The 24814-nt window shown below is 37.2% G+C and overlaps 1 long non-coding RNA gene across 1 annotated transcript in view; it reads left to right on the top strand.

The window, feature by feature from the left end:
• LOC147581737 (uncharacterized) overlaps positions 1-4016 on the top strand; it is a 234449-nt gene extending 230433 nt beyond the window's left edge. The window contains exon 6 of the long non-coding RNA XR_015250202.1: positions 2374-4016. This is a non-coding gene — a long non-coding RNA (uncharacterized LOC147581737). The remainder of the gene's footprint in view (positions 1-2373) is intronic.
• The last annotated feature ends 20798 nt before the right edge of the window (positions 4017-24814 follow it).

Below are 24814 nucleotides of genomic sequence, written 5' to 3'. Positions count from 1 at the left end.
GATTTAAAGCCCTTGATCACCTAGTGAGTCTAACGAAGGACTAAGCACGTCAATTTGAGATTCAGATGATCACTGTATGTATGCGGCCCTTGTGTTTCTTTCTGGGCCCTGACCCTCAGGTAATCATATCATTATCATGAATCATCAACCTCACTCTTCTGAAATAGTGAATGGGTTTCACTTGATTATGTAGTTTATCAAAACAAGAAAGTTTTAATTTAAATACAGTTATGATAAAATATATTAATCATTTTTACTTTGAGTTCAAGGTCTGGAATAAACTTTTAAATTATTGGGGCAGTTTTTTATATTTGGTAGCTAAAGAATTGGTAATGTTTAAAGGAATTTGGTAAGTGAAAAAATCTTAGTATAAATTAAAACATGTCATGGATTTTGGAATTGTGTTTTTAAGCTAAAACTATACTTGAGAATTTGAGTAAATTTGTAAAAATATAAGAACTGTCAATGCACTCTATTTAAAATCATACTTTATTCTATTTACAAGGCTGTTTGCAATGTACAGACAGGTTTTTCTTGTGAAGGGTTTCACTTTGAGTTGTCAGGAAGTTTTTTTAAGTGTTTTAAAAATAAAATATATTAAACTTTTAAGTATAGTCTAAAATATTTTAGAAAATGTAATTTACTAGATTTGTCAATAGGATTAATTATTTAAAGTAATTTAGTCTATTCAACTTGAATTAATTGGATATTCATCAAGGAAAAGTGGAAAATAATTGCTCTTTGCTTATTAGTTTTATAAATAGTAGAACAAGATTTGTTAGTTAAAAGCCTAAGAGAACCAGTTTCCTTTATAATTACAGCTTTAATAAGTGTTATATTAATTTAAAAACTAAGTAATTGGGCATAGTTTTGCCATGAGCAAAGATCTCTTTAAGACATTTAAGAATTCACAGTGATGATCTCAACTTCCAAATGATTCTCATCTCCAATGGATACACTTTTGGTTTGGGATCAAGTAAATTGTTAATAATAAAATTATTAAAGTGTAGAAATCATTTACATTAGAGAATGGAGTAGATTTTAGGTTATCCCTACAATAATATCAACCTTTTCCTTGCTTTACTATATGTTGTCTTCAGCGGGAGTTATTTCTGAATTGCAATTCACTGGGATGTGTGACGATTATCCATGAGGATCTCCCACCCAGGAGCATCTCCAAGGGCTGTGGAATGACTAGGAGAGCTAGAAGATTAAGGGATTATAGAGTAAAACAAAGAGTTCACTAGAATATAGCATTCTCTTTGGGTTCTAGTACAAAATGCCATTTCTTGACATCCATACTTGCCAGAATATTGCTGTTTCTGTCTCTGCCCATGAAGGTTCTGGGCAGTAAGACCTGAAATACGAGATTTTAAGGTATGAGAAATTTTGATAAAACTTTTGATGATTCTAGTTGTGTATCGTTGAATGGACACCAATTGAATACAAATCAACTGTACCTTTGAGTATTAATACTTTAAGAAATATTTTTCTTTTTTTTTTTTTTTAATTTTTTTTTTCAACATTTATTTATTTTGGGGACAGAGAGAGACAGAGCATGAACGGGGGAGGGGCAGAGAGAGAGGGAGACACAGAATCGGAAACAGGCTCCAGGCTCCAAGCCATCAGCCCAGAGCCTGACGCGGGGCTCGAACTCACGGACTGCGAGATCGTGACCTGGCTGAAGTCGGACGCTTAACTGACTGCGCCACCCAGGCGCCCCAAGAAATATTTTTCTTAAGGGTTAAATAAAAAGAAAGCATAGGCATAGGCATAGGATAAGGCCTCGTATACAACTTCTAAGCATAGTCTGCTGGTAAATATTTAACAACCAGGTGGCCAGGGGAAAAAATAACCCCCAAACTCTGATATGTAGCATTTGCCAGTTTCCCTGTTGTAGATGATCTCACCATGCTGATTTCAAGCTCTCAACATCAGCACAGGTGCAAGCCAACCCTAGCACACCACTGCCTTTAATGCTTCCATTTCTGCAATTCAGGCAGCTGATTATGATGGGGAATTTTTTTTTTTTTAATTATATGTGTATTTGGGGCGGTTGTTTTGTACCAACTTGTTTTTAAAAAAAAATTATATATATATATATATATATATATATATATATATCATGTTGACTCTGCTTGTTACTTCATGGCTCATGACCATGAATCCCAAATGGGCTGTTGATCTGCCAGGCAGTCTTACTATATATTCCCAGTCTGTTCACACTTCCACTGTTCTAGATGACTATTTTGTACCTTCTCTTTTCTCCTTAAGCTGCAGACAACCCTTCCCCATTTTTACTTTCTGCTGGTGTTTTTACTAAGAAACATAAAGCAATCAGTTAAGAAGCACTGCAAACTTCCTTTATTTCAGGACGCACCTCCAAGTACCTGTACCTTCTTCTTTCACCGACCTGTTGGCTCCTATACAAATGGTTCCTTCATGTGTGGGTCACAGTCCATCCCTACTGAAGTCATCAGGCTTGTAAGTCACCCCACTTTTCTCTGAAACATTAGTTTCTTGCTTTCTCCCAGATCAGTAGCAGCAGTTAAAGTGTTACAATTGCCATCCTTGTGTTAGAGCTTATCTCAGGGTCACCTCCTTCATTAGCTGCTGCATCAGATTTCTGCCCCCTCTTCAGTAGAATTACTCTTTAAAGAGTAGTCTGTTCTCATGTCATCAGCTCCTCCCCTGCCCCCCTCTGTCATACCCCCTCCAGCCTGGCTTTCCTCGGAATCACCACTCCCCCTGAAGTGCCCACCCACACCGTTTAGGTTGTTAACCATTTCACTGTGCTGCAGCTCTGCCTGGAAAGTACCAGAATCAGCACCTCCAGCTGAAAGTTCTTTCCAGATCCTTGGAAAGTCCCATTCATATGAGAGGAAAGCAAGAAACATCAGGGAGTGAATATCACCCACACCCTCCCCTATAGCATTTATTATTCTCGGGAAGAATAAAATACCACAACTCCCTTGCCCCTTGGCTGGAATAATTCTGACCTGTGTTTTACACTCTCCCAGAGTATTCTTGTGAGATGAAGCTCCAGTTGTCCCCTGTGGCATAACACACTTATGGCTTAACACACTTACTGGCTGCCTTCTGTCATTCCCCATTCCACTCTTGACCTTCTCGATACCTCTCAAATAAACCCCTTCTCTCAAGTTCTTGTTTAGGGTCTGCTTGTGGAGACCCAAACTAACACTGTCTCCAGTGACCTCCACATCACTAAACTGAATGATCATTTCTCAGGTTACTTCTGGCTGGGCCTTGCAGCAGGATCTGTTCTCTCCCTTCTCCTGGAATCATTTTCCACCTTTGACTCTAGCTCAACACACCTTTAGACTTTTCTCCTAAATTACTAGTCACTCTTTCTCAGTCTCTTTCCTTGGTTCTGTTCCTTCTCTCCACTTCTACATTTGGGAGTGAACCTTCCTTGTTCCTCTTTCTTTCTCTGTGGGTGGCTCTCAGGGCTTTATTTACCAGCTCTGTGCCAATGATCAGCAAAGTCCTATCTAAGGCACAGATTTCTCTTTTAAACTTCACACTCATAGATGGACAGCTGAGTGCTCAGCATCTCCACCTTGATGTTCTCTAGTCATCTGAAATTCAAGATGTTGAAACTGAACTCCTCTCCCCCTCCCCCACACTGGCTCCCGTTAGGAGAGCAATCTTGCCTGAAAGATACTTCTAATATTTCCTTTTTTCTGCTTCTTCTCTACCTTTAAAAACTTTTCCTTTTCTACAGCTCGAAGGAGCTCCTTTCTATTTTGCTAGATGGGATTCTGTCCAATTCATGGATCATTTAATGTAGCCAATCAGATCTTCAAATTTTCTCATTTAAATATTTTATTATTTAATAGTATATTCTCCCACCTCAGATGTCAGGCCCATGAGAACAGCAATCTTTGACTGTTTTGTTTAGTTACATATACCAACTGTTAAATGAATAAACAAATGAATCTCTTGAAATGAAAAATTGATTAACTGAACAGTAGTTTTTTCAGTGTCTAAGGGTATTTAACTTTAGGCTGTTTATTCTTTAAGGATTTCATTTAACATTAAATAATAAATGCTTTTGCTGTCTCCTCATCACAAATTAAAAACAGCAACAACAAAAAAATGTATTTGATGACGTATGGACCATCAACACCTCTCATATGTAGATTTTATACTTTTAGGGTAAAGTTATACATATCCTAGTGGTCCTCAGTGGGTATGTGTGTGAGGGGGGTACGATTTTTATCACCCAGTAAGTATTTGGCACTGTCTGAAGATAGTTTAAGTGTCATAACTCGAGGGGGAAGTGCTATTGGCACATAGTGGGTAGAGATTAGGGATGCTGATAAACATCTTACCGTGCACAGGACAGCCTTTAGAACAAAGACTTATGTAGTCTGAAATCTCAGTAGTGTTGAGTGAAAAAACATGGGTTAACCTAAAAATTCTCTTAATAGGTCATTGATTCAACAAGTCTATTCAACACATATTTATTGAATGCCTACTTCCTGCTAGGAGGTTATCAGTGACCAAAACATTCTTGTCTAAATAGAGCTTACATTGTATCAATAGTTGGACATAATGAAATAGAGGACCATTTATGTAGTTCTTATTGTGTGCCAGACACCAACTCATTTAAACCTCAGAACGATCCCAGAGAAGAACGTGTTATTGTCTCCATCTTAAAGCAAAGTGAAGTAAAGAGAAGCAGAGCAACATGCCCAAGTTCACACAGACCATACATAGCAGAGAAAGAAATTGGACTGAAGCTGTTTGGCTCTACTCTGTGCTCTTGTCTCAATATAAGGTTCAAATACAAACTTATCTATTAAACAAAGAAACACTAAAAAATTGTAATTGATTTGATGCTATATTCCCAGTGCTTCAGATTTCAGAAAGTTTTAGTATAACTCCATATGTCTGAGGAATTTCTGCTAAGAGGTGAAACATTCAGTAAGTATCTATCAGTATAGAGCAAAAGTCATTGGAGGCATCTAATGGGAATATAAAGAAAATACTCATCTTCACCTCATTTCAGATAAGCCAGTGAAAATTCATTAAGCAGAAATGTCCAATAAATGATTCTAATAATATCGCATAGAGGCACTGGGAGAATCAGTTGGAGAAGAGCACACATATTTGATCATTCCACAAAAAATGAGTTATTGTTATTATTGTTGAATACATAAAATTCCAGTTTCACTTCTTGTGGCATTTAAAGATGACAACGGTCATAAACTATGAACTATGTTAGGAATTGGAGTTCATTGATTTTACGTCCCTCAATTTATATGCATCAATAAAAAGAAATGTAAAGAGATTCATTGACTTGTTTAAAAGGAAACAGCCAAAAATTGGTAGAACCATGACAATCTATTCCTACATTCATAGTTCAGGTGTTTTTCCATTATTATTTCAAGCAATTAAAATCTCTTTGGGGTAACATACAAAGTGTATCTATTCAACTCTGTATAACACCCATTATGGTATTTTATTCACTGAATTATACCTGCTTGGCAGATAGTAAGTAGTTAATATATATTTTCTAGAAGTATGATAATTTGGGAGAAAAATGATTGTGTTTAATTATGTGGTAAAAATTTAAATGCTTTTGAAAGTTGGAGAATATAAAAACAATTGAAAATTGAAATGTTGCAGAAAGACTTCACAAAAGTGGGACATCAGCTGTATAATTAAAAGAAGTCTGCTCAATATAAAAAATTTCTAAATTTGCAGTATTCAGATAATGCAGAAGTATTCTTGCCAAAAGAATCTGAGTAACATTCAATGGAAGAGAATAAAAGACATCGAAAATAGTTAAGTGTATATCAGACTACATAGTGTATATAGTAAAATGAACATTTTATGTCAGTGGGAAAAAGTATTTAATGAATGATTGTAGGGTTATTTGACTGTTTCTTTATTAGAAAAAATTTATTCGAACCAGAAACAAACAAACAAAAAACAAAAATGATCATTTTGCGTTATGTATAAATATTGAATCATGTTTTATACCTGAAACTAATATAATATTATGTCAATTATATATAAATAAAAAAAGATTACCTCAGCAATAAATTAATAAAAAAAACAAATCAATATGTCTAAGAGTAACATTTACAAAATAATATGTCCTCAAAATCTAGAAGAAAATATTCACAAATATTACAAAATCTTGAGAGTACAAAAGGCCTTTTTGAAGTATGTAAGCAAAGACAGAACTCATAGATAAGATTAGTTATATAATTTATGGTATAAATTAAAAGAATTTTCAAGTCAAAAAATGTCATAAACTAGATTTAAATCATGATCTGAAAAGAGTCAAACTATTTGTAACAAATAAAGAAAAATATCCTTAATGTAGAAAGTGTTCTTTCAAATAAATATGAAAATATGAAAAAGGTGAACGTAGGCAACATCAAATAACAAAATCCCATCTTGCATAATTTAGACAACTCTTTTACACTTATTATGTCAATCGGCTTCTCATACCAAGTCATATAATCCAGCAGGGGAGAAGTTAATTACAGAGATACAACTAGAATAAAACTTCCATATGTATGTTAAAAATAAGATATAGGGGATTACTTTACATTTGTGAAACTGATATAACTGAAGTCTTAAAAATTGTATTACTCAGATGATCCATTAATATACTCACGTTTTCTTTTCCACTTGATCACAAATTTTATATTAAGTTTGGGTTTAGCTGTGTCTGACAGAAACCCCCAAATAAGACTGACTTAAACGAGGTAGAGGTTTTTATTTTGCTTTCATACAAACAGAAGCACAGAGAACCTTGGGCTACTAGGAACTCTATACAGTGTGCTCAAGGCTTTACAATAGCATCAGGACCCAGACCTCTCTTACCTTGCTGTTCCACCAGTGCTTACCTCACAGTCCAAAATGGTAACTGACCGTTAGCTGTTAACAGTCACCTTCCAGCAGAAGGGAGAAGGAGGAGTGGAGGAAGGGATGCCCTCTTCCTTCATAAACTCTTCCCAAAAGTTGGAGACAAGTTGGTCACACGTAACAAAAAGCAGTTGTGGGGGAAGCTGGCAAATGCAGTGTCTATTTCTGTTAGCCTTGTGTCCAAAGTTCTGGAAATTCTATTATGAGAAAAAGAAAACATATATGGAGACCTAGCTGTCTCTGCCTCTGACTTAGTTAATGTGTCAATACTGCACCACCATGGGGGGTGAAATACAAATCAGAGAGATATCAAGTACCAGAATTTCAATCTCTCTCTGTCTCTCTGAATTATTTGTCTGTCTGTCGATCATCTATCTTGACCTCTGTTAAAATTTGTATTGATAACCTTTACTTATGTATATAGGAGAAATTCACATTAGGTAAGGCTACTAGATTTGAAGTAGTTGCTGCACTGATATCTAGAATTTACTTCGAAATGCCCGAAAAAACAAGATTGATGGTTATATAGAGGGATGGAAGCAGATGGGAAAATCTCTGATAAAACAAATATTATAAAATGTAAGTGATGGAAACTAGGTGGTGGTCATATGGGTATTGACTTTAAAAGACTTCCATCTTTCTCTTTTTGAAAAATGTTGTTAAAAGATGTTGAAATACAGACTCCATTAGCAAAACTCATGAGTCTGTGAGGAGAGGATTAAAGAGTCAGGAATGGGGCGCCTGGGTGGCTCATTCAGTTAAGCATTGGACCCTTGATTTCAGCTCAGGTCGTGATCCCATGGTTTGTGAGATCGAGCCCCACATAGGGCTTTGTGCTGACAGCGTGCAAAGCCTGCTTGTTGGGATTCTTTCTCTTCCCTGTCTCTCTCCCCCTTCCCCCACTCACATGTGTGCATGTGCTCTCTCTCTCTCTCTTTCTCTCAAAATAAATAAACTTAAAAAAAAATAAAAGGAAATAAAAGAATTCAAAATGTCTTGTCACAAGTACAAATCAATAAGACTGTGAGAAAAATTCCTAAATATTTGGATATAAAGTATAATATTTCTAAATTACCCATAGTCAAAGAAGAAATCACATAACTCATAATTTAAGCTAAATAGTAAAAACAACATATAAAAATTTTTGAGATGTGGACAAAGCAATTCTTAGATGAAAATGCATCACTTTAAGTGTAATTTATTAGAACAAAACAAAGTAGGTTTAATATAAAGGAGGTAAGCTACCTATCCAAGAAGATGGGGAAAACAAATTTAAAGTAAAAAAAAAAGAAAGCAATAAGAATAGAAATCAATGAAATATGAATCAGTTGGAAAATAAGAAAAGTTGACAAAGCATCTAAAAATTTGTTCTTTGAAATGACTATCATAATTCATAAACCCTTACAGGATTGAAATGAGAAAAAATACAATGTATCAAAAAATGTTTCAGAGACATTTCAGAGCATCTCTGAAAACAGAGATATTCCTATAAATTGTATGATACTTCAAGGGTAATAAGGAAATAACTTTATGCCAACAATTTTGACATTTTAATTTTTTTTTCAACGTTTTTATTTATTTTGGGGACAGAGAGAGACAGAGCATGAACGGGGGAGGGGCAGAGAGAGAGGGAGACACAGAATCGGAAACAGGCTCCAGGCTCTGAGCCATCAGCCCAGAGCCCGACGTGGGGCTCGAACTCACGGACCGCGAGATCGTGACCTGGCTGAAGTCGGACGCTTAACCGACTGCGCCACCCAGGCGCCCCAACAATTTTGACACTTTAAATGAAATGGCCAAATTCCCTGAAAACCACATAATTCTAATTCTGATATAATAAGAAACAGAAAAATATGAATAGCTCTACATCTACTAAAGAAACTGAAACTTACTTAAAACCTTCTTGTGAAGACTTCATGTCCACTATATAAGAAATAATACCAATTATATACAATTTTTCCTCAGTGGAGGAAAAATACTTACAAAGTCTTCTTTGGGACCGATATATCACCCTAATATAAAAGCAGGCAAAGAAGGAAAAATACAGCCAAATATCTCTCACAAACCTAGGCGTAAAAGACCTGAACAAAATATTAGCAAATGAAATACACTAATATATAAAAAAGATAGTGTATTATGGTATAGGGGAATTTACCTTAAAAATGCGTGGTTGTCTATAATATTTAAAAATTAACCAATGTAGTTAACCCCTACATTGAATAAAGGATAAAAACAAAACTATTAGCTCAATAAGTGCAAAAAAAGCATGTCATAAAATTCAATTATGCTTAAAAAAACCCCAGGAAACCAGACATTTGAAAGAACTTAATTTGATTTTATAAGGAGTATGTTTTAAAAATGTACAGCTAGAATCATGCCTAATGGTAAAATATTAAATACTTTTACCTTCATTTCAGGAAAGGCAAGGAAGTTCACTTCTATTCAGTATTATATAGGTGATTTTAGCTAATGCAACAAGGCAATAAAACAACCAAAAGAGACTGACCATCTCAAGTGTGGTGAAAATGTGGAACAGTTGGAAATGGCATGTATTACTGGTAGGAGAATAAATAATTCAACCACTTTGGAAAACAGTTGGCAGTTTCTTTTTTTAAAGCTAAACAGGTCTAGCTCATGATCCATCAATTCCACTACTAAATGGAAAAGATAAATGAAAAACACAAGTCACAGAAGACTTATACACAATGTTTCCTAGTGGTTTTATTTTTCATATCCCAAGCCTGGAAACAACCCAGGTGAAGACAATAATGAGCAACCAAAATGAGTTTATATTGTCAATATCCACTTATACTGAGGTCTTAAAAGGCAAAACTAATTTAGGATAATATAAATCCAAATAATGGTTGCTTCTATTTAAGGGGTTGTTATTTAGTAGAAAAGTACATGGGAGAACTTTCATGGATGATAGAAATATTCTACATCTTGATTTGGGTGATGAATACACAAGCATACACGTTTGGCAAAATCCATTAACTATGTATACATTTAAGCTGTGTGAGTTTTACTACATGAAATGTGTATTACAATAAAACAAATACATAAAAAGAAAAAGGAGACAAAGGAAATAAATCAGTGGATGTATATATATAATATTTTTGAAAAGCTTATCTTTAAATAAAGGAATGAGGGGCGCCTGGGTGGCGCAGTCGGTTAAGCGTCCGACTTCAGCCAGGTCACGATCTCGCGGTCCGTGAGTTCGAGCCCCGCGTCGGGCTCTGGGCTGATGGCTCAGAGCCTGGAGCCTGTTTCCGATTCTGTGTCTCCGTCTCTCTCTGCCCCTCCCCCATTCATGCTCTGTCTCTCTCTGTCCCCCAAAAAATAAATAAAAAGTTGAAAAAAAAAATTAAAAAAAAAAATAAAAATAAATAAATAAATAAATAAATAAATAAATAAATAAATAAAGGAATGAAATGAAGCAGTAATGTAAGGGAGAAATAGAGAGAAATAAGATATTTGCTGTTTGTTATGCTTTGGCTCTCTTCCACTCTAAACTCTTTTTTTTTTTTTTTAAACTGAGAACAAACTGAGGGTTGATGGGGGGTAGGAGGCAGGGAGGGTGGGTGATGGGTAATTGAGGAGGGCACCTTTTGGGATGAGCACTGGGTATTGTATGGAAACCAATTTGACAATAAACTTCATATATTGAAAAAAAATAAAAATTAAATTAAATTAAAATAAAATAAAATAAAATATCTCAAAAAAAAGATATTTGCTGTTTGGTTATTGGTAGTGCTATTTATTAACATATCTGTTGCTGAGATCATTGCAGTAGTGGAAATATAATATTTTTATATAATGAAAGGAAATGTCCAGAAGGAAAAAAAAAACACCTTGATGATATAAGAGAGAGATAATTGGTGAAGGCTGTCCTTATAGCTGCTTGGGTATGACACCTAATGGGTTAGTGGAGACGCTGGCTTTCGTTTGGAGCTCAGACAGTTCTTTCACATAAACATAAGAGGAGATTTATTTGGACAAAGATGTATTTTTCTATTTTAAAATTTTATTTCTCTTCTTGGCTCCCTGAAAAAAAATTATTTATTTCTTTTAATTTTTAGTTTACTTATTTTGAGATAAAGAAAGAGAGAGCAGGGGAGGGGCAGAGAGAGAGGGAGAGAGAGAATCCCAAGCAGGCTCCACATTGTTAGCATAGAGCCCAGTGAGGGGCTCGAACTCACGAACTTTGAGATCGTGACCTGAGCTGAAATCAACAGTCAGATGCTTAACTGACTGAGCCACCCAGGCACCCCCAAAATTATTTCTTTAATTTTGAAACTTGGTAGCTTAATTAGGATGTATCTCATCACTGAATTCTCTTTATCTGCAAAATCATTTTTGTTTTCACTTCAGAGAATTTTTCATATGTTGTATCTTTGAGTACATCTACATGTTCATTTGTTGGGTGCTTGCCTTCAGGGATACCTGTTATCTTTACATTGAATTATCTTTCTCAGTTTTCTCTCTAATGTATTTTATCATTTTTTGTTTGTACTTATTGTGGTTATCTTGGGCCTTTTCTGTGACAATAATTTGATTTTTATCATCTATTTCATTCCTTGATGATTCTAATTTATATATTCTATAATGATGTTATTTTTGTCCCCAATTTATTTCCTCAAGTTAGGCAATTTCTCTTATTATCTTATTCTATTGTACTGTCATCTTGTGTTTAAATTCTTATTTTATTGAATTCATAGTCATCCTGCATTCTTCTATAGCATAAAGCAGCTCTGTGGAGTTTTCTTCTATTTGTGGTTTTCTTTAGGTTATGAGTGCAAATTTTGCAAACTGTTCTTTTCCTTCATCTTTGCCGTATTCTGTTCACATCATTTCCACAAAATTTCTTTTCATTTAGCTCAGAGCTAGGTGGCTCTTCATGAGTCATCATATTAGCTCTAATATAGTGAAGCTTTCTTTTTCACTTCAGGGCCTCAGCGTATCCTTGTGTAACTGCTTTATTGAACAGAGTGTCTGGTCCAAGAGGCAATTGGGGTTGACGTTCCGCCAAGTCATCATTCATGGTGCTGCATCTTGTAGTGGATGCTTTCTCTTATCTGACACAAGTATGCCTTAGAGTGGTCCTGCTAGATTCTCTTCCCACCAAAACTGACACCCAGGTTTTAAATCCCTTCCAAACTCTAGTTTAAACTCTACAAGACAATTGCAGTTCTAGCTGCTTGTTTGAGAGAATGGAGGTAAAAGTACAGCTGAGGCAATAGGGATACATTTTTGGCATACCTTGCTGCTAGGTCTTTGCTGTCCTGAGATTTCTTAAATGTCCTGTGCCAGTATTCAGGCCACATCCTCCAGGATTCAGGGCAATGTTGGGAGTGATTTTCATTCTCATGAGAATAATCCTTAAACTGTGAATGCTTTGCCCAATTCGGGGAGGAGCTCTGGAATTCATGTCAGACACAGAGTCACCCACATTGCTCCTTCTAGAAAATGTCCTGTTTGTCCCCCCACCCCCACCCCAGCAGTGATTTAGCCCATAATCAGTAGATAAGAAACACAGGACCCTATTCAGTTGCTTTTCTCAAAATTTGGAGAGTCTCCATGAGAACATCAGACAGTTCTTGACTCAGGAGCATGGTTTCTTTGGGGGAAAGCAGTAGTTCATTGCTGATCAGTATTTCCTTGCTCTGTCTAGGATCCTGTGTTTTTCTCAGTCACCTGTACTCATGTGATAACTGCTAGAAGTTTTGACTTTTTTAAAATTAGTTTTGTTCACCACATTTGGGAAGGGAAATTCGATAGTGCATTTTCATTCATTATTTTTAAAACCAGAACACAAAGATAAAACTTTAAAATAGAAGGGTGATCCCATAAATAAAACTATTATTGCACCTTAAGATTATGGCACTAGCTGGCCAGAGCTGTGGATATTTCAAAACATAAGGAATATTGTGAGCTTGATCATATCAAATGCTTAGTTTACATAATTATGGCCAAAACAATTATTTTTCCTGAAGGTATAGTTACCCTCCACTCTCAGAAATTCCCATGACTATCCATTCCCCATTTCTCCTCCACCTACATTATTAAGATATAGCCAGTGGTCTTCATAGGGAATGCCATCATTAAGGAAGGTAATCAGAACTGTGCTGTAGGAACTCCTTGGGCGCAGAATAAGTCAGTATTTCAGACCAGGAAACTGCAGGGCCTTCTTCTCCTCTTTTTCTCTCTTTCCTCATCCTCTCCTTTTTTCTTCTCTTCCTCTTTTCCTCTCTTTTTCCCTTTCCTCCTTCTCTACATTTTCCCCATCGTCTCCTCTTTTTCTCTTGCTCCTCTTCATTCTCCTCCCCGACAAAGATCATTTCCTCACTCTAAAAAATCGACAGCATTCTCAAACTCTGTGTCTGAGTTTTCATATGGCAACTTCATAAAGGAGTACTTGCAGATTTAATTGATGTAAGATCAAGGAAGGGCCATTCTGGAAAGTATCAATTCTATTATTTTGTTCGTTAGCTTTATTCTTCTTTTAAAAATTAGAAATAACTTGAATGGTGGGAATAATGCCAAGAAGGCCTTGACATAAAGGAAAAGAAATAGTTTTTAAAGATCAGAGTAAACAACAATTTAAATTTTAGCATATTCTTACAATCTTATTTTCCTTTTTCATTGACCAGAAAAGAATTATGTAATGTTGACATTAAAAGGAAAACAGCTAGTTGTTTTACGGCAACATGGGTTCATTTAGGAATAGCAGAGGAATTACAATTCAGGGCAAGCAAGCTATAGTCAAAGCCATAGGCAAGTCTGGAGAGCAAAGGAGAGGGACCTCTTTTATAGAGTAAAAGAGGGATGTTGGGAGGGGCTGTTAATAAACAAAACGCCATTAGAGTAAACTGGGGGTTCAGAGTCTAGTGGCTTTTCACTCTCTAAGTTGTGACAGTCTCTCATTGGTTGAACTGTTGCTGGGCAAAGAGAAAAATCTTCCTTCCTTCTGCTGAGCTAGTAGAGTAGGTTTCTTCCAGTTGAGAATACAACCTATGTCTCTTCCTGTTGGGGCTGCAAAAGGCTACCAGGAGAGGTAGGGTGTGAGACCTCCCCCTTTTGGCCTCCTGACTCCGTTTTGAATGAGGTTTCCTTTATTCAGTTTCACAAATTAATACTCACCTGCTGATCTTGAGCAAAAAGATACAGACTTCATTATTTCAAACAATTCCACTTTTTCCTGAGAGACAAACATAGTGTATGTTTACTAGTGAGGTAGACAGCAAACTGGCTGGGTTGTAAGGACAGTGTAGACCTACCCAAAGCAGAGTTCCTGAGACAGGCAGTATGTAATTTTAATGGGCATGTCATGAAAACACAGTTCTGGGTTGAGATGAGCTGGTAAAAGTTAAACAGTTTTGAAAAATTTGTTTTAACACCAAAACACCTTATAGTTTTTAGTATGTAAATTTTGAGGGACCTATTTCCTACCTTATTTTATCATGGTTGAATTCCATATTATTTTGCTATAAGGAGTTTTGTTTATGATGTACTTGTTTCGTCTTACCTCATGAGGCACATGTGTTCCAAAGGGTGTAATTTGGGAAAAGATAATCTAAGGGCAAGAGGCAAAATTATACGTTAAAAGTTTGTTTTCTGTACATTTGTTTCCTTTTTCTGCCATGTTATACCTTTGTGTGACCTCAACTGTGCTTTCAGGAGTATTTTATTGGTTTTCTTATTTCTAATTATAGGATAAAAGTCTTTCTCTAGTGATGGATCTTAAAATAAAGGATGATTGAGGTGGAGACTGTAGGGAAGCCCACACCAGGACCACTGCATCCTGTGTGGAGACCTGAAAGAGTTCAGTCAGTTGGCTGGGTTAAGGCTACTTCTGCCAGCCAAAATTGTAGATGCGAAAAAGAGGCCATTTTCATTACCAATCTGATACTCACTTTCTGCTACCTTGAGGTAAGGACCCTGGAAATTCCAAGCTATTTTGAAAGGCTCTGCACTAATCTCTGTTGTGCTCCCAGGGCTGGTATTGCTGATGCCATGTGCACCTGGATGGGTCTGGCTTGCTTAATCATGTGCTGGTTTCCAGCTGCCAGACCTGAAGACACTTCTGATCCATTGGCTCTGTTAGCACCTCTGCTTGCCCTCACCATGTCATTTGGGCACATCGCAGTGTTTTCATTTCACATGCAGGCAATAAGGAACATGGAGGACAGAATCAGGCTTGTCTGTATCACTGTGTTCAGCTGCTGCTGTTGCCCCAAAAACTGTGTTGAATGACTTCTCCTGCCTAACAGCCTCTCCCTATGTTTCTGGGAAGGCATACCACTACCACTATCATACCTATTTTAATGTTTTTAAAACCCCGTACCAGTTAGCTTTTGCTAAAAATAAGGCTGCATAACAAATAACCAACAAACCTCAGAGGTATACAGGTATACCTTACAGGTATACTTTTATTGCTCACATGTTTGGAGTCAGCTAGGCACGTCTACTGATCTTGGTTGGGCTCACTCACCTATGTGGGGCTGGCTGGGTGTTCACTTCTCTAAGCTGCTGATAGGTTTAAGGCAACTCAGTTATGCTCTAGTTTCTCATCCTCCAATAGACTAGCCTGGGCATGTTCTCATGGTGGGGACTGAGGCACAAGAAAGCAAACAGAGACAGGAAGACTTCTTGAAGTTGAGACTCAGGACTGCCTTGCCGTCCCTTCTGTTTCAATATGTTGGATAAAGCCAGTCGGTGGTTGAGTTCAGAATCAAGTGGCAAGGCAAGTCACCCTCTCTATGGGACGGGCACTACAGAGTTACATGGCAAACGGGTATAGAGACAGGGAGACCTGAAGTAATGTAGTCAAATGATGCTATTTCCCAAGTCTTGGTACCAGACACACTTGGAGGTGAGCAAGGGCAAACCAGGGCCCTGGTGTTTGATTTTCCTATTCTGCTTCCTCTGCCTCAATTTTGTATTATTTGATGAGGGAGCATAAGGTAGGCTGAGGCAAATTAAAAGCTAGCACACCACCCCCGCCCCTCCGGGTGGGATATGTGCGATATTCCTCAGAAACTCCTAAAAGCTGCCTAAAAGCGAAGGAAAGGAAACAAATGGTTAACTGATAGAGATTACAGTCATACAGGACATGAGTCTCCATCTGTTTACATATATCTTTGTAAATTACAAGAAAAATGCAATCATATCAATAGCCTAATAATCTCCAGAAACTTGTAGTCTTAGTTTCCCGGAACCCCAACATCACCTTCCCCTCCATAGTGTTATGGGGAACAAAGGCAAGAAGAAAATGGCAGGTAAAATTAAATTTCCTTAAACCTAGAGCCCATTGACAAATACTTTAGGCAGGCAGAGTAAAACATTTCTCTAGGAGCTCCCTACTGTCTTAATGCGTTGCTAGAGGGAAAAACAACCTTAGCTATATATATAGTCAGTCTCTCTTCATGGTCCTGGGGCAGCTCTTTCTGCCCATGGGTCCTGTCCCCATCCTTTAATAAAATCACCTTTTCACACCAAAGACATCTTCAAGAATTCTTTCTTGGCCATCAGCTTCTAACACAACCATCACCCCAAGAAACTTCATCACCATTCACTAATGCCCTAAGGAGCCAACTCCCTTCCTTTCCTGTTATGAGCTGGATGAGATCTCCCTTATACAATATCATATAATCAAGCCCATCAAAAAGCCTCTTTAGTTATGAAAGAGTGAAATAAAATAGCTTAAGAAATCTGTTTATTTATTAACATCTGATTTGCATGACTAAATTATTGCTAGAGAGACTGAGAAATTCAGGTTTAAATTTCAAGGTTGATTGTTGTCTTCTTTGCTTTAGGCAGTATCCTTGTTCTTCTTCCCTTGAGAAATAAGCCTTGAGCTTAGCTCTGAAAATTTAAGGCTACCAGTGAACATGATTTAATGAAGAAATAAAAATGCATCCGTTTAATATTTACAAAATACACTTCCATTACATTTACCTCTAACTTCAGGTCCAGATTTTACTTCAGGCAGCAGATTTTATTGCTTGATTTCATAGTTTGTTCCAAGGATGTTTACATTGTGATACAGGACCTACGTTATTTCACCTCTTTTGGTTTCCATTTCCTTATCTATAAAAATAAAGTCAACAGAATTGAAATGTATAAGCTTGGGAAAATTATTTAACTTTTCTGGATTTCAGTTTCCCCTTCTGTCCAATAAAGCCTATTGGGAATCCCTTGCAACCCAATAGTCCTGTTATTCTTAAAATTCCAAAAACCTTCAAGACTTAAATTCAAGATTCCAATTGTAGCAGCAGAATAACTTCAATACTGTGTAAATGGGAAAGGAGACATTTGGAGATGTAGGGGAGCAAAATCTGTCACCCTAAAATGTGTCTCTTTGACATGTAGATTTTAGGCTTATTATTTTTAAGGGATAGAAGATTCAAGAAGAAGCTTTGACCTTCCCCTTAACTGCCTAAAAGAATTTAGGTATAGGACCTGCTCTAGGAAGGGAGCTACCACCATAGGTAACTACAGTATAATATGAGCTAGAGGTAGTGGAGGGCAGGAACTTAGCAAAATCTGTTTGTTAAAATTCCTCTCTATGTTACACTGTTTCTGCATACCCCAGCAAGCATTTGTTTACCAAAAATTTACTCTTTTTCATCTTCCTGTAAATTATCTTCCCTCCCCTTGAAGTCCCAGACCCCTAGCCTCTTCTCCTTAGCTCTGGATGGCACATAAGCCTCACTTGCCTGAATGCATGTGAGCCTCATATTTTTATAGGGCTTCTGTCATATGTGATTAAATTTGATTTTCTCCTGTTGATCTGTCTCATGTCAGTTTAATTCTTAAACCATCCAAATGAATCTTGAAGATAATAGGAAAATTTTTTCTCCACAACTGAGAGAAAGGACTCATTTCAGTATTGTTCAAATCAGAGAATGTAACCAGAATACAATTTCTAAGGCCAGTTCTGCTAGAGATGGAATACTGCCTATATAAAAACAGAAGATTCTGGAGAATGTTGACTTTCTAAGGAAGCAAGTCAGGAATACCTAACTTGCACCTCAAACAGCTAAATGACTAAAAGAAAATTGAGAGTTCATTTAAGTAAAGGAGAAGGTTAACTGAGGGCATATAAAACAGCAATAAAGGCAACCATGTAAAGTTTATTCGTCAGTAATTGCTGTAACTTATTATATTTCAGTGTTTCAGACACCATACTTTCATTTCTCCACTAACCTTCACAAATAGTCTGGCAAGATAAGCATTATTATCCCAACTTCCAAAAGTATGAATGAAATTGATCTACCCAAGAGCACCACACATATTGGGGGGTGTGCTGGCTGGAGGTTTTGGGCATAATACAGGCTTTGCACAGGCCCAGCACAACTAGGTGGTACACCAAGTGGCTCTTTGGGGCCGCAATATTGTGTACAACTCTTCCCAACCTCTCACATTGCCTACTGAGTTGAGAAAGTTGAGTTGGCTGTCTTAGCTACTCTTGTTGGAGCACCATTCTGTCACACATGCCGTACATTTTGTCCTTTAAAACAAATTTTAATTCCATTCAGTCTGAAGTAGGTTGAGTAAAGAGAGGTAGGCTATTGCGGGTCATCGTTCAGAGTCAACCATGAGTTAAATCAGAACTCTATTCCTTCCATGTGTGTGTCAACCACTTCTAAACAAGACCATAGTAGAATATGGAAATATAAAGTAGAGGTCTACCAAACTCACCCCTGATTATTCTGATACTATGATTAATAATAATACTTTGCTAAAGAATGAAAAAAGCCATCTGAGAAGAAAATGCAATGGAGGTAAATTGATACAACACGTGAGATCCAGGACTATCTCTGGCAAAATGGGAATATGGTCACAAAAACACTTGACTTCTTTAGTTAGCCATCAGGCATTCACAGCCAGCCTTTTTGTATAAAGAAAGTTTTGCTAAATTCCTTTGGCTCCTGTTTAGGCGCTAGGCCCAGTGGACTGATTATGAAGTTTCCTCCATACTGTAAGGGTATGGACACCTCAGTCTTCTCTGACTTTGGACCTAGGAAATAAGACCACACAAAAGGCATGGCATTCAAACTTTTTTTAACCCTAACTTAAAAAAAAAATTTATGTTTTAAGTCATAGCAAAAAAACCATATTTTCTTACATATCCAACACATACGCACACATGCATGCATACACACACACACCCCACACACAAGAAAAGTATCACAAAACAACATTCATGCACCCTTCTGGTTTGCAATGCACCCTTCTAGTTTTGCAATGAATGCATTTTGATATTTTCCACTCTTTTTCATTAAAAAAATGACAATTGTCTTTAAAATTTTTTTAATGTTTATTCTTTAGAGAGAGAGACAGAGTGTGAATGGAGAAGGGGCAGACAGAATCTAAAGCAGGCTCCAGGCTCTGAGCTGTCAGCACAGAGCCTGACACAGGGTTCAAACTCATGAACCGTGAGACCATGACCTGAGCCAAAGTCAGACGCTTAACCCACTAACACCCGGGCACCCCTAACAATTGCCTTTTAAATTAATGCCATGTCCTGGTGACTGCTGAGTAGTGATTAGCAATTTGAAAGATGCTATACAAAAAAGAAACTGGTATCTTCTGTTCTCAAGGCATTTTCTTAGAAGAAAAGAGATGGGGTAAAGGAGGAAAATTCTCTTTCTTCTCCCATTTCTCCTGTTAAGCCTAGGGGTTGAGAGAGAGTGGTTTTAGAAATCACCAGAAAAGTAAAGGAGCTCCTTGAGTTTCTACTGTGCCTCTTACTAGTACTCTGGCAGGTGGGAAACATTGGGGATTTGCTCGCACATGAATTCAGGGTGTTTTAATTGAAATATATTCAGCAGTGCACTTAGGTAGAGGGAGGCTTCCAGGTTGACTGCCCCTGACTTCCATGTATGACGTATTCAAGACTGTGAAATGATCCTGTGGAGACTTGATAGGTATCTCACAAGCTTGGCTGACAAATTAGTCAGAAATACTCACCATAGTAATGAGAGAAAAGGCCTTGGACCTGGGGCAAGGCAGATGACACTTAATCAGAAACAAAGTGGAATTACAAAGCAAACCTCAGTGGGTTAAGGCACCATGAGAGCTGAATGGGTCCCAGTCAGAAAGTGACAGATGGTCAGTTCCTAAGGAGAGGTGCCAGAGTCAAAGAGCAGACCACAAGATCACCAGTCACAGACTTTGACATAGAAGATGAGCAGAGAATCTAGTGAGCAGGTGGAGAAAGGGCATTGCTGAGGAATCCCAAAAGAACCAAGGGTAGTATAAAGATATTACATCCTAAGCTAGTACCTATACCCTTTCATCTGCTGGTCAACCCACAAGGGCATAGTCAACTCCCAGTAACAATCATAGGGCAAGGGGATGGCGTAAAAAAAAAAAACAAAAAACTGAGTAAATATCTCAAGACTTGACTATTTAAGTGTTTATGCTGGGGAAAATTTATGAGATGACACTAAATTTTATATTTGTACCCTCACTCCAACCCCTCCACCCAGTTCTTATAAAAAACAACAGTTTAATTATCAAAAAAAAAAAAAAGAAACTCTTTTTCTTCCTCATGTCTGAGAATAGTGTGACAGAATCCCAATCATACTGTATGTCATTGTGATATTGTTTTCATTGTTACATAAGCTCATTTATAAATGATATAATTCTTCAGATCATTTCATATACCAGTGTCAGATATCTTTAGTATAACAATGTCATAAAAGCCATTAAACCTTCTTTCAAATAAGGCATGTTATGTGTTCTTCAAAGATGCTAATAAAGGAATCCTGGTACCTACAGGTAGGAGACACATCGATGTATTTCTGTTGTCAATGTATATTGAGTATACTATTTTATCATGTACCTGTCATGTTAATATTAATGGATAAAATTTGGAAAATAGAGACTGTGGCCCAAATGTGAAGTTAAATGCTACACTGAGACAATTTTTAGATAATTCTAGTAAAGTATTCACTTCTACAACTCATAGCAACAAAAGTATATTTTCTCTAAACTTGGCTTTTTATGTGTAACTATCATATAAATGTTTCCTTAGGGGGAAAAGACAAGCTGTTCTTTTTTAAAATGAATATGTGCTTGTATCACACATCTATTCATATATTAATTTCTTTAAATGAAGACTTTGGAATGTATTTGCCATTAACAACTTGTCTTTGTAAAGAATTAGAGCTACCAGTTTAAAGTAGATACCTATTTCAAGTAATAATACTTTCATCTTACTGCGAAACAACTCTGAATATCTGGTCAAGTACAGCAATAAATACAATAATATGAACTTTTATTATCTAGCGGTCTTTTTGGAAATAAGACACAATGTATTTGAAATGAACAGATTTTGGAGTGGAGCTTTTAGAGAAGATTAAGCATTATAGTAAAGTTTTTATTGTACTATTTTTACTAGAAAAATATTATTCAGGTTTAATAGTTATTTTAATTTCACGAAGCTTGCCCCGTGTTCTTAATGAAGAGCAACAAAATTAAGAGAGAAAAGGGACAATTTGAAAACACATTACTTATAGGAAATTCGGCAAAGGAAAAATGAGTGATTGAAAAATACCTATACCAGTGTTCAGAATTGAGAGGCCACACGGAGGTGCCAACTCCCCACCAAGAACATGAGATGATAGAAATATGATTCTTTCTTGATCATTAAACTGTAGGATCTTGACATTACCTAAAAGCACAGAACTCGCAAGGCGTATTTCCTGATAGGATGTATAAACTCCTTAAAGAGGTGTCTGTATCTCTTAAGACCTAGGGATGGAGGCTGGGGGCACAGCACTGTTAGTGCCCATCCAAGCACTATCCAGAGAGGGAGAAGCTTTAGTTACCTGGTAACTAAAGGCAACTAGTTTAGGCTGTAAGTTACCTGGTCAGTTAGCTAAGTCAGTCCCAGTCATTCGATGGGTGAATTAATCCTCTGTGTTGATTCCGTGCACATAAAACAATCTTCTGATTCGTGTCTATATGCATGTATTCATACAGGTTTCCTCATTTTAGGTGTACCTATAGAGAAAGAATGCACTGGTCCTATAAGTACAGATACTTCAGTCCATGTGAAAATTACATTTCACTTTCTGAATAAATAAATAGCTCTTTTTATCAGTTTGAGTGTTCTATTAATAGGATGCTGGCACTACATCCAAATCTCTACTCTCTCACCAAAGTCACAAATGACCCTGTGAGGCCCATTGGGAGATATCCAGCCTGATTTCATGCTCAGTGGCTGAAAGGAACTTTATTTTTTAATAGTCATGGCATTTTAGTATAATAAATGCTGAGTCTTAGTTTCCCTCTTACAGCGAGGATAATAGTCCTTATATGCCTATCATCTTGCCAGTACTTTGCTTGGCAAACACTCCTGGATCCTACTTCTGGTCCCTTGCACTCAATTTCTTGGCTTGAAGAGCCTGCTTCCCATAATAGAGGGTGAATATTCTGGATAATTCTAGGTAATTGCTTTCCTAGCTTCCCCTGAAGTTGGAGCATGGAGTTATTACTCAGTCCTGGACAACAAGAACCCTGTAGGGAAATTATGGGAAGTTTTCCTCCCTAATGAAAATTACATTTGACAAGCTGAAAAACAAAGGGAATACTTCAACATACACTTCTTTCTAAAGCTTTCAAAATAAAATTTTCACTAGTAGAGTTTTTCTTTGGGGGCAGCAGAAAATGGGAGAGGACAAGAGGAGTTTGAATTCTTTGGTGCATGTGGTATGATTCCTCTCTGACTTGAGAGTCATGCCTTCCCTTTTCTTACAACCGTTGCTGGAACTGACATAGACCAGGACTCAACTGTGGCAGCTCCCTAATTGTATTGCCAAAGCAGTGAATCTGTCTCTCTCTATCTCTCCTCTCTCTCTCTCATATCACCCCCTGCCACACACACACACACACACACACACACACACAACGTGAGCTGAAACAGCTAGGCACTTGACAAGTAAAACAACTTCAACAACGGAGGAAAACAAAGTGGATAGAATACGCAGTGTGAAAAAGAAATATTGGAATGGACTAATGATTTCTATGCTATTTATAATAGCATTGATAATGTTCCAAATAGATATAAAGAAAGAACTTTGCAATATAAAAAAGAATCAAAATGTATTTTAAAAATAAAAAACAGAAAACAAACTATGAAAAATAAAATTATTAAAACAATAAATCAGGTTAAGTAGATGGATAACAGCCAAAAACGAAAATAGTATGTTGAATAACACATTGAGGAATTCTCCCAGAAAGCACCAGGTAATAACAGAAAAGTAAAAAATATGGATAGCAGGAAGAAAAGCCTAAATATTTGGCTAATAGGAATCTCAGAAGAAGAAAAAAATTGAAAAGAGGCTATAACTGAAGAAGTAATGGACATAATCATCAAAATTAAAAATGAGAGACTCTGGGCCACCTGGGTGGCTCAGTTGGTTGAGTGTCTGACTCCTTATTTCAGCTCATGTTGTGATCTTCATAGTTTGTGAGATCGAGCCACGTGATGGGCTGGGTGTGGAGACTGCTTGGGGTTCTCTCTCTCCTTCTCTCTCTCTCTCTCTCCCCCTCCCTCCCTCTGCCCTTCTACCACACCCCCCTCAAATAAATAAACATTAAAAAAAATTATGAGAGACTCTGATCGAAAGGGTTCACAGAAAAAAAAACCCTCAAAATCTATGCACATTAGAATGACACTGAAGAAAATTAAAGATACGTTCTAAAGGCTTCAAGAAACAGATAAACTACAAAAAAAATTGGAGTTACATCAGATTTCTCAACAGCATCATTGGAAGTTAGAAGATAATGGAATAATACTTTTAAGATATTGAATAAAAATATTTTTGTTCATAGAATTTTATACCTGGCCAAACTGCCAGTCACCTGTAAGAACATAATTGCCTTAGAAGTTTGGTGGGCAGAATTCTAAATGCCCCCCAAGATCGCTGATTGTGTGTACACATGCACATAATCCCCCTGGACTGTAAACGTGATGAATTTTACTTCTGTGGTGAAATTATGTTAGATGGCACAGTTGACTTGGAGAAAGAGATTATTGTCTGGGTGGGCCTTTTGCAAACACACGAGCCCCATTAAGTCTAGATCTAGAGGTCAGAGACAGAGACTCAGAGATCTGAAACAATAGACGCTCTCTTGCTCGCCATGAAGAAATGACTGCCAAATTTTGGAGAGGTTGACGTGGCAGGGAATGGCAAGCAGGCTCTAGGAGCTGAAAATGGCTTTTGGCTGCAAGCCAGCAAGAACTAGATTCTCCCAACAACCAGAGTGAACTTGAAAGTGGATTTTTTTTTCCCCAGTGAACTCCAGACAAGAACCCAGCTTGGCCAACATCTTGTTTTCAGCCATGGGAGACACTGAGCAGAGGACCGAGGTCTCCAAGCAGACTCCTAACGCGCTGAGACTGAGATAATAACTTTGTGTTGTTTTAAGCTGCTAACTGTACAGTAAATTGTTCCACATCAGTAAAAACAAATGCAGAAGTCTTGCCACATAAATACTTTATCAAAAACAACTAGAGTTTTCTTTTTTTCAATTTTTTTTTCAATGTTTATTTATTTTTGGGACAGAGAGACAGAGCATGAACGGGGGAGGGGCAGAGAGAGAGGGAGACACAGAATCAGAAACAGGCTCCAGGCTCCGAGCCATCAGCCCACAGCCTGACGCGGGGCTCGAACTCACGGACCGCGAGATCGTGACCTGGCTGAAGTCGGACGCTTAACCCACTGCGCCACCCAGGCGCCCCGACAACTAGAGTTTTCAAAGAAGAAAAATCCAGGAAATACTTCAAGATGAGAACAAATGAACAGAAAAGTATACTCTTATTTCACTAACAGACATGGCTTAAAAAGCTCCTAAATAAAATATTAGCTAACTAATTCCAGCCATATCC

This window comes from Puma concolor, chromosome B1 (assembly GCF_028749965.1).
Source record: "Puma concolor isolate L17-30 chromosome B1, mPumCon1.1.hap2, whole genome shotgun sequence".
NCBI lineage: Eukaryota > Metazoa > Chordata > Mammalia > Carnivora > Felidae > Puma > Puma concolor.
This window is presented reverse-complemented; position numbering and strand designations above follow the sequence as displayed.